Consider the following 15,605-nt stretch of genomic DNA (forward strand, 5'->3'; position numbering starts at 1 on the left):
TTATTTGTCCATTCACATCAGTCCCTGCCCCAGTGGAGTTTACAATCTATATTCCCTACCACATCCTCACATACACACACACACACTAGGGTTAATTTTTGTTGGGACCCAGTTAACCTACCAGCATATTTTTGGAGTGTGGGAGGAAACCCACGCTAGCACAGGGAGAATATACAAATTTTTATTGATATTCCTACATATTATCATCATATGCTGCAAACATCCCCTTCCGTGCTTTTTAGGATAAAAATAAAAGGGAATCGGTATGAAATACCACCGGCTGCCCGACAGATGGACAGATCCCGGCAGCGGCAGGCCGACAGCGCTGGAAATCCTGATCATCCTCAGGTAAGTATATACTAACCTAACCCCCCTAACCCTCAGGGGTGCCTAACCCTAATCTCCCCCCCAAGTGCCTAACCCTAATCCCCCCTGTAAGTGCCTAACCCTAACCCCCCCTTTCCCACTGCCTAAACCTAAGTCCCCCGGGGGGGTGCCTAACCCTAAATCCACCTCGGCGGTGCCTAACCCTCCCTCTCCCTAGCCTAACCCTAACGGGGGGGTGTCTAACCCTAAGTCCCGCCCAGGTGCGCTAAACCTAACCCTCCCCCCTTCGGCTGTCCGATCGCGGCGCCCGGCATCCCTTCGATCTAAATATAGACGCCTGTCATTTAACCCATGCCGGGATAAAGCAGTCGGGAAGCCAGCTGTTGGGATCACGTCTGCCGGTTTCCCGATTGCATCCCAAATAACAAAAACTTAATGGATGTTCTATAATTCATATAATTTTGTCTAATCTATAACTGATTTGTCCTACTTTGCAAATTAATTTTAATTGTCCTTGCTGTAACTGATCTCGATTTATAAATCCAAAATCATAAATAATAATGCAGGAAACCATTACAATAAATAAACATTTTAAATCCTTACAAAGATAAATTTACAAAATTACACATCTAATACATTGTTGCAAACTGCAAGTTGTAGTTAAAAAGATGCACAATACAAGACATAGGACCTTATTCAGAGTTGGACGCAAATGCCATCGCTGCTGAGATCTCTCACAGTTCATAATTGTGAAAATATGCTAATTACTCACCATTCAGTGCTTAGAGACTTCTCACATCTGCCAAAAATGGAAACATCAAACGCAGATCACGCGGCTCTTAATTCTCTATCATGTTGCAGACACAGCAGGTCTCCAGACAGCAAGGAATCAGTAGTTAATTTAAGCATGCCCTGAAAACAGTGTTATAGGGCCATATTCAATTAGGAGCGAAAAGTCAGTTTTTGCGGGAAAGTATCGCAGATGACGTCATTTTTGCCGGTTATCATTTATGAAATTTAACATCTTTTCGCCGGTGCAAAAACGCAATGCAGTGTAATAGGCGAAAAAGTTTTGCCTTTGAAGACCCCACAGAAAAATTGCAGAATTGGGGTTTTGGGATGCAAATTTTCAGAAACCACCCTGCACCCTTTGGACACCCCCTGCACTAACTGCGTCAAAAAACGTAAAAAACACTGCACAAAGGACACCCCAAAAAAGCACTTTGAAAAAATGGGCGGAAAAAAAAAGTTGGGGTAAAAAATCAAAGACTAGCGAAATAGCCTCTGGGGGGGGGTCTGGAAGTCTGGGGGAGGTTTTTTTTTTGATTGCAGGTGCTTGCTGAAGGTGCATTTTTTGGTGCACTTTAAAGCTTTATTTTAGTGATTTAGAAGTATGCTTGCACCCATTTTCTTGTACCCCAAATTTGATCGGAATACTTATTTTCCTCCCAAAAAGTTGCAAAATGCTCTTCTTCACCACTTGCTCAAAGACGCAAAATAGCGCCTATTGAGACCATTTAAAAACCCCAAATACCTTTAGCAGGGCTACTCGGGGGTACCCATAGTGAACCCCCATGTCAGGCATCCTTAGGGGGGTGTCAGGCTGATTTCCCCAAAACTGCCAGAACATTTAGCCGATTTCCAATTCGCTGGGTCCCATTTTCGCACATTTGCAATTGAATACGCGAGGAAGCTCGCAATACTTTTTCGCCGGCAAAACTTCAGATGACGCCGAAAAGTCCGGACTCGGACTTTTCGCTTCAAATTGAATACGGCCCTAAATTGGTTAACAAGCCTGCGATTTTCTATCAACCACCAGTTACCTCCCCCAAACGCTGACAACCTATCACTCACTTTGCGAATGACTCCTCTCCGAGAGCGTAATCGCAATACAATTCTACGTGCACAGTGCAGCTTACACGCATGCACAATGGCAATCGCTCAATGTGTGTAAATATGAGATTTGCCTCCATCTCTGAATCAGGCCCATAGTTCATCCCAATCATATTAGAGGGAGTATTTAATATATTTTCTATATTTCCCAGTTGAGAGGAAGATGCTCTGGAAATATTTTTTTTCGTTTTTTCTGTTAGGGGAGTGAAAAACAGTATACATGAAAATCTAGATGTAATTTTCTAATCAAATCTGAAGGTCAACTGTCTTGCTGGAAGCTGCAGAATTGTTACAGTATACACATCATGGTTAGCTAACATGTGGCTCTCCAGCTGCTGTCCAACTACACATCCCAGCATGCCCTGCCACAGTTTTGCTATTAGGGCATGCTAAAACAGTGGCAGGGCATGCTGGGGAGTATAGTTTTACAGCAGCTGGAGGGCCGCATGTTGAATACTCGTACCGTGTTCCTTCATGCACTGGTGCTGGAATGCACTGTGTGTGTGTGGTGGGTTTTACCACCCTAGCTGGAAGTGCAGCACACATTGGTCCCAATGCAGTACACATCCCACTCCATATTGCAACAGAAAAGTGGCTTGATGCCTGATTCAAAAGTAGTCCTGGTGCCCATGAGAATGATTACTCAAAAAAAGCTCCCTATGAGTATGAAAAGTCACTCACTAATAGAGAGATTTGCCAGTTCTCTCACAAAATAGACAAGTAAAAAGAGAAATAAGTGGCACTACACATGTAGAAATTCACGCATACATTTATCAATAAAAATTAATTTATTGTAACATAGCAATAATGTGAATATAGATAAGTAAATAACTCCCAGGAGTGGGGCAACAGATATTAAAAATATTCAAATATACTGTATGTATATGTATATACAATAATTTGTATCCAATGTATAAATTAATGTTTATAGTAGAGAAATAAATGAAAATCCAAGCACTCAAATAGAACTATGGGCCCGATTCAGACCCGCTCGCTCGATGTGTATGCAAATTCGGCAAGGCAGGCAATCGCACGGCAAGGCATAAGCACGCCCACTATGTCTTGGCGTTCGATGCTGTGTGTATGCAGATGCCCACCAGCCTGTCTTGAGACACCCACTTGTGTGGTAACCCAGAACCTGGGTGTACCCCATGTTGAGAGTGCTCACATGTATCTATACAAAATTTTATTTTTTAAACAATATTCCAATGTATGGAAATGTTGCTCAATTACTGTCAATGGCATATGTATATTATCGTTGTGACCCTTACATTGGTATATTATCCTTTTAAGTGGTGCTGTATATATATATATATATAAATATGAACCCCCTCTCAGAGGGGGAGTGGTGTGACTCTGCCTGGGACTGAATGCAGGGGCTCTCCCATCTCTGGCTGAGCAGGGGGAGTCCTGTCTGCACTGTGAGGTAGAGGGCAACTGACAGATTCAGCAGCAGATGTGGTCAGTTGGAAACTGTCATGTGACTACAGTGTATAAATAGGAGCCCTGCACTGACTGTTGGGGGGAACTCCTGAGGTAACTAACTGGCTGTAAGGCAGGAGCTGCGCCGGAGGGTAATCGCTGCCTTTCACTGGTGAAGGAGGTCAGGCATTCTCCATTAGATCTGCTGCTGGAGGGCTGTCTTAAGAAGGAAGAGAGCTAAAGAGCCACCCCTTTTCATGAGTGACAGCTGTGGCTCAGTGCTGAGAAGAGAGAGCTGTCTGGCTTTTGCTGGAGCTGAACACAGAGATCTGCCAACAAGGAACAGGTCTGTCAGTATACATGTCACAGCAGCACACCATTCAGCTACTGTCACAGGCACATTCTGCAGGAGACACATAGTAGATACTTTCCCTTCTCTTGGTGAGACAGCTGCAGCACCCTGATACATGTACTAAACCATAACCTCACCAGGACTAGTATAGGGGAGCTGACAATCCTGATCTTATATTAATATCGGCATCTCCTTTATGAGGTGCAGTGACTTTTATTCTAACAATCAAACGTCCTGAGGTAATTGCCCTGTCAAGCTATCAGATTTTGTCATAGAATATAAGTGCTCAGGTTTGCAGCTCTTAACGTAACTGAGAAGATCTCAGCCCATATAAGTTGATTGCCTGAAACGGGGACTAATCAGAGCAATGAACATTTAATACCCTGAGCTATTAGAGTTTTAGCTGCACCAGGAAGGAAAACAACCCTAATTAGTCTTCAGCTCTGCAGCCTAAAAGTATAAGCACTTCCCAAATACTGTTTAAACTTTTCGGATCCTAAGACATGAATGAACTTAGTAGATTGCTATAGACACAGAACTGAGGTTTCCCCTGCAGTGACTGTACGGTTAAGGAATTCTGAAGGGATTCAGGGCCTGATTCAGAGCCGCTCGCAAAAAGCGAGCGCTCGCTCTGAATCAGGGCGTGCGTTCTTTTTTGTTGCGGCTTCTTGGCTGCTCGCATAGCTGTGGGTTACCACCCACAGCTTATGCGAGCGGCCATGATGATGGTCGCGATGGTCAAGACCATTGCGACCATCGGGCTTGCGACGAGACCCTTGCGGTAGGGTCTTGTTGCTGCAAGCCCCAGTGGACTTCCTGCACTATTAGAGCAGGAAGTCCACATATTGACATCACTAGTGATGTTAGTAGGGCCGCCCACAAATGGAGGCGTTCCTGCAGGAACACCTCCCTTTGCTCAGCCACCCCCTGCCCCGCCTTCCAAATGGGGCAGCTGTCAATCAACATTGACAGCTGCCCCTTTTGGTTTCGAGTGCCGGAGTGAGTGCTTTTTGCACTCGCTCAGGGGGGTGGTGTGCGCACTGGGCCACCATCGACCCACTTGCGAGCGCATAGCGCTTGCGAGCGGGTCTGAATCAGGCCCCCAGTGCCCATCACCTAAATCGTCTTAAACAGCAGGGAAATATGTTGCTAACAAACCTGGGTTTGCACCATACAAGGACCCGACATAACAACAACAGTGTTGCTGCAGCCAGGATTCAACATCAGTTTACAGCCTTCTTTAAGGAATTCAATTATTATCTACCTATGTGCACCAACTTAAAAGTGTCTGGCCAGAATGCACCAATGTTCATAATAACTTTATAGTGTATTACTAGTACTTAGCTTAGGTAAAGTTCAAGTTAATGCAGAAGGATACTTACTTATGATTTAATAATTTATGTTATAACTTGTGTATCTAATGTGAGCTACTAACTCATTTTGCCCCTACAGTAAATGCACTGAAGAAGTTCCAGTTTAATAAATATTTTGTTTCTATTTGTAACTGTGTGTGTTATGTAAGTGTGAAAAGTTTGCCTTCAAATACTGTTGTATTGTGAAAACCCATTTATGTTAAACTTAATGTATTGTTCCATCAGAGAACTAAATTGTTCTTGAAAAGTAAAGAAAATTCCTCTTTAAAAATGAAGTGTTGGTTATTGTGCTAAGGATCACACCATACTCCTTATCTCTCAGTTGGAACTGAAATAAACAAGAGGAGACACAACAGTGCAGAGGAATACACCCTTAACAGGTAACATATGTTATAAATTGTGATTTCACCATCTACCCCACCTGACGGGTTATCACACATGCGCACATCATCTCCAGGAAGTGTATGCAACCATCGAGTGCCATCAGATGCATTCACAGTGCTTGTGGTTGACTATACACTACCGCAAGCACTGCGAGCACTTCAGTGTAAAATTCAACCAGGTGACGTGTACTATGGCGCTGCCTCTTAATTATGCACGCCTCTGAAACGGCATTGAGATGCTCAGGCACGCCTGCGTTTGCACCTCCATTCCCCCGTTTTTAATGGCCAGCCCCTGTTACCACCCACAAATGGCTTCTCCTGTCACTCATTCTGCTGGGCTGTCTATGCGCGGCGAGTGTACGCTTCCCGATCGCTCATACTGGTTCGCGCATGCGCAGAATGCAAAGATCGGCTGCCTGCGTGCCAACGCTTCCTAGCAAGTGGGTCTGAATCGGGCCCTATGTCTGCAAGCAGATAAGTTTGTTAGCTGTAAACAAACCTGTTCCCAAAAAATAATGATGGTAATGTTCATCCAGAGTATGAGGGAATGTTTTAGCTGAAATTAGCAAATAGCATTTCTCTTTCATCCACTAGGGGACACTGGAGGTGCTTACGCTGGGGTATAGAGGCGTGGATAACTGGAGCTGGCACTTTAAATAATTCAGAAGTGTGAAGCTCCTCCCCTCTATCCCCCATCAGCCCTCAGTTTAGAAAATGTGCCCTTGGAGCTGGTCACTACATGCTGTGCTCCAGCAATACATTTGATTTTATTTTATTTAGGTTATTTATTTTTAATACATCTTTTACACTTATTTGGTATCCTTCGCCACCTCTCTAAAGGTGGGGTCCAGGTACCTGGCGACCTGATCTTTAGCGATCAGGAAGGAGTGCACAGTGCTTATGCTAAAAGCAACTGACAGCTCCTTACCGCCAAAACAGCGCATCTCTCAGCAAGAGGATCTGCTGTGGCACAATCGTGTCACTGAAGGAGAGTGCTGACAAGCTGCTGAGAGAGACCTCCAGGGGAGCGCAGTGAGTATGTACCTGCGCATCCCCCGGCTCCCACCCCGCTGCTCAGTACTTTTACTATGAGGCTGTGTTACACATAGCGCTCAGCGCTGCTCCCAGCCACAACCCTCAGCTCCCGTGGACAGCGCGAATGGGGATGGCATGGAGTAATGGCAGAAGCCATGTTGGGAGCACAAGGCTTTGAAGGGCGGAGCTACAACAGCGCGGCACAGAGCTGTAACAAACAGCGTGTCTGCCGGGTTATTTAATGCCTGCATCTCTTCCTTGGAGCTAACCCAGGGAGGAGCAGTGCGGGCTCTATCTATCTGTTCTAAGAGGCACAGAGTTGTTACAAACAGCGTGTCTGCCGGTGTAATGATTTAATGCCTGCATCTCTCCCTTGGAGCTGAACCAGGGAGGAGCAGCGAGCACTCTCTCTCTGATCTAAGCAGCACAGAGCTGTCACAAACAGCGTGTCTGCACGAGGCTGAAGTTGGCTTCTTATTCGGCCAGCTTCTTATTCATTTCTTATTCACTTCTTATTCAAGCTCCAGCTTCTTATTCATTTTCCAGCTTCTTATTCAGAAAATGTTACATTTAAATATTTAAATAAAGTTAGATCACTAAACTAATGCTATGTAAACAAAGAATTATGTCCCTTACACAGTCTACAATTATTATTTTCCTGGCACAATAAGGATTTGGGCATGAAAAGGGCAGTAAAGCGGACACAGGCACCACATTTTGTCATTTTGAATAAGAAGCTGTAGTTGTGCAGGGGTTAACTAGCTTCGGTCATCAAATGTTACACTTGAAACCCACAGAGGGTGGTCTGGTACATATGACCCACTTGTCATATGCCTTGACCAACAAGGATTTTGGCATGAATAGGGCAGTAAAGCGGGCACAGGCACCAGATTATCTCATTTTGAATAAGAAGCTGTAGTTGTGCAGGGGTTAACTAGCTTCGGTCATCAAATGTTACACTTGAAACCCACAGAGGGTGGTCTGGTACATATGACTCCCTTGTCATTTGTCTTGACCAACAAGGATTTTGGCATGAATAGGGCAGATAACGGACACAGGCTCCAGAATTTGTAATTTTGAATAAGAAGCTGAGGTTGTGCAGGAGATAACTAGCTTCGGTCATCAAATGTTACACTTGAAACCCACAGAGGGTGGTCTGGTACATATGACCCACTTGTCATTTGTCTTGACCAACAAGGATTTTGGAATGAATAGGGCAGTAAATGGGCACAGGCTCCTGAATTTGTAATTTTGAATAAGAAGCTGTAGTTGTGCAGGGGTTAACTAGCTTCGGTCATCAAATGTTAAACTTGAAACCCACAGAGGGTGGTCTGGTACATATCACCCACTTGTCATTTGCCTTGACCAACAAGGATTTTGGCATGAATAGGGCATTAAAGCGGGCACAGGCACCAGATTATCTCATTTTGAATAAGAAGCTGTAGTTGTGCAGGGGTTAACTAGCTTCGGTCATCAAATGTTACACTTGAAACCCACAGAGGGTGGTCTGGTACATATGACTCACTTGTCATTTGTCTTAACCAACAAGGATTTTGGCATGAATAGGGCAGTAAACAGGCATAGGCTCCAGAATTTGTAATTTTGAATAAGAAGCTGTAGTTGTGCAGGGGTTAACTAGCTTTGGTCATCAAATGTTACACTTGAAACCCACAGAGGGTGGTCTGGTACATATGACCCACTTGTCATTAGTCTTGACAAACAAGGATTTTGGCATGAATAGGGCAGTAAACGGGCACAAGCTCCAGAATTTGTAATTTTGAATAAGAAGCTGTAGTTGTGCAGGGGTTAACTAGCTTCGGTCATCAAATGTTACACTTAAAACCCACAGAGGGTGGTCTGGTACATATGACCCACTTGTCATTAGCCTTGACCAACAAGGATTTTGGCATGAATAGGGCAGCAAACGGGGAAGGCACCAGATTATCTCATTTTGAATAAGAAGCTGTAGTTTTCCAGGGGTTAACTAGCTTCGGTCATCAAATATTACACTTGAAACCCACAGAGGGTGGTCTGGTACATATCACCCACTTGTCATTTGTCTAGACCAACAAGGATTTTGGCAAGAATAGGGCAGTAAACGGGCACAGGCTCCAGAATTTGTAATTTTGAATAAGAAGCTGTAGTTGTGCAGGGGTTAACTAGCTTCGGTCATCAAATGTTACACTCGAAACCCACAGAGGGTGGTCTGGTACATATGACCCACTTGTCATTTGTCTTGACCAACAAGTATTTTGGCATGAATAGTGCAGTAAACGGGCCCAGGCTCCAGAATTTGTAATTTTGAATAAGAAGCTGTAGTTGTGCAGGGGTTAACTAGCTTCGGTCATCAAATGTTACACTTGAAACCCACAGAGGGTGGTCTGGTACATATGACCCACTTGTCATTTGCCTTGACCAACAAGGATTTTGGCATGAATAGGGCAGTAAAGTGGGCACAAGCACCAGATTATCTCATTTTGAATAAGAAGTTGTAGTTGTGCAGGGGTTAACTAGCTTCTCTCATCAAATGTTACACTTGAAACCCACAGAGGGTGGTCTGGTACATATGACCCACTTGTCATGTGTCTTGACCAACAAGGATTTTGGCATTAATAGGGCAGTAAAGCGGGCACAGGCTCCAGAATTTGTAATTTTGAATAAGAAGCTGTAGTTGTGCAGGGGTTAACTAGCTTCGGTCATCAAATGTTACACGTGAAATCCACAGAGGGTGGTCTGGTACATATGACCCACTTGTCATTTGCCTTGACCAACAAGGATTTTGGCATGAATAGGGCAGTAAACGGGCACAGGCTTCAGAATTTGTAATTTTGAATAAGAAGCTGTAGTTGTGCAGGGGTTAACTAGCTTCGGTCATAAAATGTTACACTTGAAACCCACAGAGGGTGGTCTGGTACATATCACCCACTTGTCATTTGCCTTGACCAACAAGGATTTTGGCATGAATAGGGCAGTAAAGTGGGCACAGGCACCAGATTATTTAATTTTGAATAAGAAGCTGTAGTTGTGCAGGGGTTAACTAGCTTCGGTCATCAAATTTTACACTTGAAACCCACAGAGGGTGGTCAGGTATATATGACCCACTAGTCATTTGTCTTGACCAACAAGGATTTTGGCATGAATAGGGCAGTAAACGGGCACAGGCTCCATAGTTTGTAATTTTGAATAAGAAGCTGTAGTTGTGCAGGGGTTAACTAGCTTCGGTCATCAAATGTTACACTTGAAACCCACAGAGGGTGGTCTGGTACATATGACCCACTTGTCATATGCCTTGACCAACAAGGATTTTGGCATGAATAGGGCAGTAAAGCGGGCACAGGCACCAGATTATCTCATTTTGAATAAGAAGCTGTAGTTGTGCAGGGGTTAACTAGCTTCGGTCATCAAATGTTACACTTGAAACCCACAGAGGGTGGTCTGGTACATATGACTCACTTGTCATTTGTCTTGACCAACAAGGATTTTGGCATGAATAGGGCAGTAAACGGACACAGGCTCCAGAATTTGTAATTTTGAATAAGAAGCTGTAGTTGTGCAGGGGATAACTAGCTTCGGTCATCAAATGTTACACTTGAAACCCACAGAGGGTGGTCTGGTACATATGACCCACTTGTCATTTGTCTTGACCAACAAGGATTTTGGCATGAATAGGGCAGTAAACAGGCACAGGCTCCAGAATTTGTAATTTTGAATAAGAAGCTGTAGTTGTGCAGGGGTTAACTAGCTTCGGTCATCAAATGTTAAACTTGAAACCCACAGAGGGTGGTCTGGTACATATCACCCACTTGTCATTTGCCTTGACCAACAAGGATTTTGGCGTGAATAGGGCAGTAAAGCGGGCACAGGCACCAGATTATCTCATTTTGAATAAGAAGCTGTAGTTGTGCAGGGGTTAACTAGCTTCGGTCATCAAATGTTACACTTAAAACCCACAGAGGGTGGTCTGGTACATATGACCCACTTGTCATTTGCCTTGACCAACAAGGATTTTGGCATGAATAGGGCAGCAAACGGGGCAGGCACCAGATTATCTCATTTTGAAGAAGAAGCTGTAGTTTTCCAGGGGTTAACTAGCTTCGGTCATCAAATATTACACTTGAAACCCACAGAGGGTGGTCTGGTACATATCACCCACTTGTCATTTGTCTAGACCAACAAGGATTTTGGCAAGAATAGGGCAGTAAACGGGCACAGGCTCCAGAATTTGTAATTTTGAATAAGAAGCTGTAGTTGTGCAGGGGTTAACTAGCTTCGGTCATCAAATGTTACACTCGAAACCCACAGAGGGTGGTCTGGTACATATGACCCACTTGTCATTTGTCTTGACCAACAAGTATTTTGGCATGAATAGTGCAGTAAACGGGCCCAGGCTCCAGAATTTGTAATTTTGAATAAGAAGCTGTAGTTGTGCAGGGGTTAACTAGCTTCGGTCATCAAATGTTACACTTGAAACCCACAGAGGGTGGTCTGGTACATATGACCCACTTGTCATTTGCCTTGACCAACAAGGATTTTGGCATGAATAGGGCAGTAAAGTGGGCACAAGCACCAGATTATCTCATTTTGAATAAGAAGTTGTAGTTGTGCAGGGGTTATCTAGCTTCTCTCATCAAATGTTACACTTGAAACCCACAGAGGGTGGTCTGGTACATATGACCCACTTGTCATGTGTCTTGACCAACAAGGATTTTGGAATTAATAGGGCAGTAAAGCGGGCACAGGCTCCAGAATTTGTAATTTTGAATAAGAAGCTGTAGTTGTGCAGGGGTTAACTAGCTTCGGTCATCAAATGTTACACGTGAAATCCACAGAGGGTGGTCTGGTACATATGACCCACTTGTCATTTGCCTTGACCAACAAGGATTTTGGCATGAATAGGGCAGTAAACGGGCACAGGCTTCAGAATTTGTAATTTTGAATAAGAAGCTGTAGTTGTGCAGGGGATAACTAGCTTCGGTCATCAAATGTTACACTTGAAACCCACAGAGGGTGGTCTGGTACATATGACTCACTTGTCATTTGTCTTGACCAACAAGGATTTTGGCATGAATAGGGCAGTAAACGGACACAGGCTCCAGAATTTGTAATTTTGAATAAGAAGCTGTAGTTGTGCAGGGGATAACTAGCTTCGGTCATCAAATGTTACACTTGAAACCCACAGAGGGTGGTCTGGTACATATGACCCACTTGTCATTTGTCTTGACCAACAAGGATTTTGGAATGAATAGGGCAGTAAATGGGCACAGGCTCCTGAATTTGTAATTTTGAATAAGAAGCTGTAGTTGTGCAGGGGTTAACTAGCTTCGGTCATCAAATGTTACACTTGAAACCCACAGAGGGTGGTCTGGTACATATGACCCACTTGTCATTTGCCTTGACCAACAAGGATTTTGGCATGAATAGGGCAGTAAAGTGGGCACAAGCACCAGATTATCTCATTTTGAATAAGAAGTTGTAGTTGTGCAGGGGTTAACTAGCTTCTCTCATCAAATGTTACACTTGAAACCCACAGAGGGTGGTCTGGTACATATGACCCACTTGTCATGTGTCTTGACCAACCAGGATTTTGGCATTAATAGGGCAGTAAAGCGGGCACAGGCTCCAGAATTTGTAATTTTGAATAAGAAGCTGTAGTTGTGCAGGGGTTAACTAGCTTCGGTCATCAAATGTTACACATGAAATCCACAGAGGGTGGTCTGGTACATATGACCCACTTGTCATTTGCCTTGACCAACAAGGATTTTGGCATGAATAGGGCAGTAAACGGGCACAGGCTTCAGAATTTGTAATTTTGAATAAGAAGCTGTAGTTGTGCAGGGGTTAACTAGCTTCGGTCATAAAATGTTACACTTGAAACCCACAGAGGGTGGTCTGGTACATATCACCCACTTGTCATTTGCCTTGACCAACAAGGATTTTGGCATGAATAGGGCAGTAAAGTGGGCACAGGCACCAGATTATTTAATTTTGAATAAGAAGCTGTAGTTGTGCAGGGGTTAACTAGCTTCGGTCATCAAATTTTACACTTGAAACCCACAGAGGGTGGTCAGGTATATATGACCCACTAGTCATTTGTCTTGACCAACAAGGATTTTGGCATGAATAGGGCAGTAAACGGGCACAGGCTCCATAGTTTGTAATTTTGAATAAGAAGCTGTAGTTGTGCAGGGGTTAACTAGCTTCGGTCATCAAATGTTACACTTGAAACCCACAGAGGGTGGTCTGGTACATATGACCCACTTGTCATATGCCTTGACCAACAAGGATTTTGGCATGAATAGGGCAGTAAAGCGGGCACAGGCACCAGATTATCTCATTTTGAATAAGAAGCTGTAGTTGTGCAGGGGTTAACTAGCTTCGGTCATCAAATGTTACACTTGAAACCCACAGAGGGTGGTCTGGTACATATGACTCACTTGTCATTTGTCTTGACCAACAAGGATTTTGGCATGAATAGGGCAGTAAACGGACACAGGCTCCAGAATTTGTAATTTTGAATAAGAAGCTGTAGTTGTGCAGGGGATAACTAGCTTCGGTCATCAAATGTTACACTTGAAACCCACAGAGGGTGGTCTGGTACATATGACCCACTTGTCATTTGTCTTGACCAACAAGGATTTTGGAATGAATAGGGCAGTAAATGGGCACAGGCTCCTGAATTTGTAATTTTGAATAAGAAGCTGTAGTTGTGCAGGGGTTAACTAGCTTCGTTCATCAAATGTTAAACTTGAAACCCACAGAGGGTGGTCTGGTACATATCACCCACTTGTCATTTGCCTTGACCAACAAGGATTTTGGCGTGAATAGGGCAGTAAAGCGGGCACAGGCACCAGATTATCTCATTTTGAATAAGAAGCTGTAGTTGTGCAGGGGTTAACTAGCTTCGGTCATCAAATGTTACACTTAAAACCCACAGAGGGTGGTCTGGTACATATGACCCACTTGTCATTTGCCTTGACCAACAAGGATTTTGGCATGAATAGGGCAGCAAACGGGGCAGGCACCAGATTATCTCATTTTGAATAAGAAGCTGTAGTTTTCCAGGGGTTAACTAGCTTCGGTCATCAAATATTACACTTGAAACCCACAGAGGGTGGTCTGGTACATATCACCCACTTGTCATTTGTCTAGACCAACAAGGATTTTGGCAAGAATAGGGCAGTAAACGGGCACAGGCTCCAGAATTTGTAATTTTGAATAAGAAGCTGTAGTTGTGCAGGGGTTAACTAGCTTCGGTCATCAAATGTTACACTCGAAACCCACAGAGGGTGGTCTGGTACATATGACCCACTTGTCATTTGTCTTGACCAACAAGTATTTTGGCATGAATAGTGCAGTAAACGGGCCCAGGCTCCAGAATTTGTAATTTTGAATAAGAAGCTGTAGTTGTGCAGGGGTTAACTAGCTTCGGTCATCAAATGTTACACTTGAAACCCACAGAGGGTGGTCTGGTACATATGACCCACTTGTCATTTGCCTTGACCAACAAGGATTTTGGCATGAATAGGGCAGTAAAGTGGGCACAAGCACCAGATTATCTCATTTTGAATAAGAAGTTGTAGTTGTGCAGGGGTTAACTAGCTTCTCTCATCAAATGTTACACTTGAAACCCACAGAGGGTGGTCTGGTACATATGACCCACTTGTCATGTGTCTTGACCAACAAGGATTTTGGAATTAATAGGGCAGTAAAGCGGGCACAGGCTCCAGAATTTGTAATTTTGAATAAGAAGCTGTAGTTGTGCAGGGGTTAACTAGCTTCGGTCATCAAATGTTACACGTGAAATCCACAGAGGGTGGTCTGGTACATATGACCCACTTGTCATTTGCCTTGACCAACAAGGATTTTGGCATGAATAGGGCAGTAAACGGGCACAGGCTTCAGAATTTGTAATTTTGAATAAGAAGCTGTAGTTGTGCAGGGGATAACTAGCTTCGGTCATCAAATGTTACACTTGAAACCCACAGAGGGTGGTCTGGTACATATGACTCACTTGTCATTTGTCTTGACCAACAAGGATTTTGGCATGAATAGGGCAGTAAACGGACACAGGCTCCAGAATTTGTAATTTTGAATAAGAAGCTGTAGTTGTGCAGGGGATAACTAGCTTCGGTCATCAAATGTTACACTTGAAACCCACAGAGGGTGGTCTGGTACATATGACCCACTTGTCATTTGTCTTGACCAACAAGGATTTTGGAATGAATAGGGCAGTAAATGGGCACAGGCTCCTGAATTTGTAATTTTGAATAAGAAGCTGTAGTTGTGCAGGGGTTAACTAGCTTCGGTCATCAAATGTTAAACTTGAAACCCACAGAGGGTGGTCTGGTACATATCACCCACTTGTCATTTGCCTTGACCAACAAGGACTTTGGCATGAATAGGGCATTAAAGCGGGCACAGGCACCAGATTATCTAATTTTGAATAAGAAGCTGTAGTTGTGCAGGGGTTAACTAGCTTCGGTCATCAAATGTTACACTTGAAACCCACAGAGGGTGGTCTGGTGCATATGACCCACTTGTCATTTGTCTTGACCAACAAGGATTTTGGCATGAATAGGGCAGTAAACAGGCATAGGCTCCAGAATTTGTAATTTTGAATAAGAAGCTGTAGTTGTGCAGGGGTTAACTAGCTTTGGTCATCAAATGTTACACTTGAAACCCACAGAGGGTGGTCTGGTACATATGACCCACTTGTCATTAGTCTTGACCAACAAGGATTTTGGCATGAATAGGGCAGTAAACGGGCACAAGCTCCAGAATTTGTAATTTTGAATAAGAAGCTGTAGTTGTGCAGGGGTT

Source organism: Taudactylus pleione, unplaced genomic scaffold, assembly GCF_031769625.1.
Source record: "Taudactylus pleione unplaced genomic scaffold, aTauple2 ptg000041l, whole genome shotgun sequence".
NCBI lineage: Eukaryota > Metazoa > Chordata > Amphibia > Anura > Myobatrachidae > Taudactylus > Taudactylus pleione.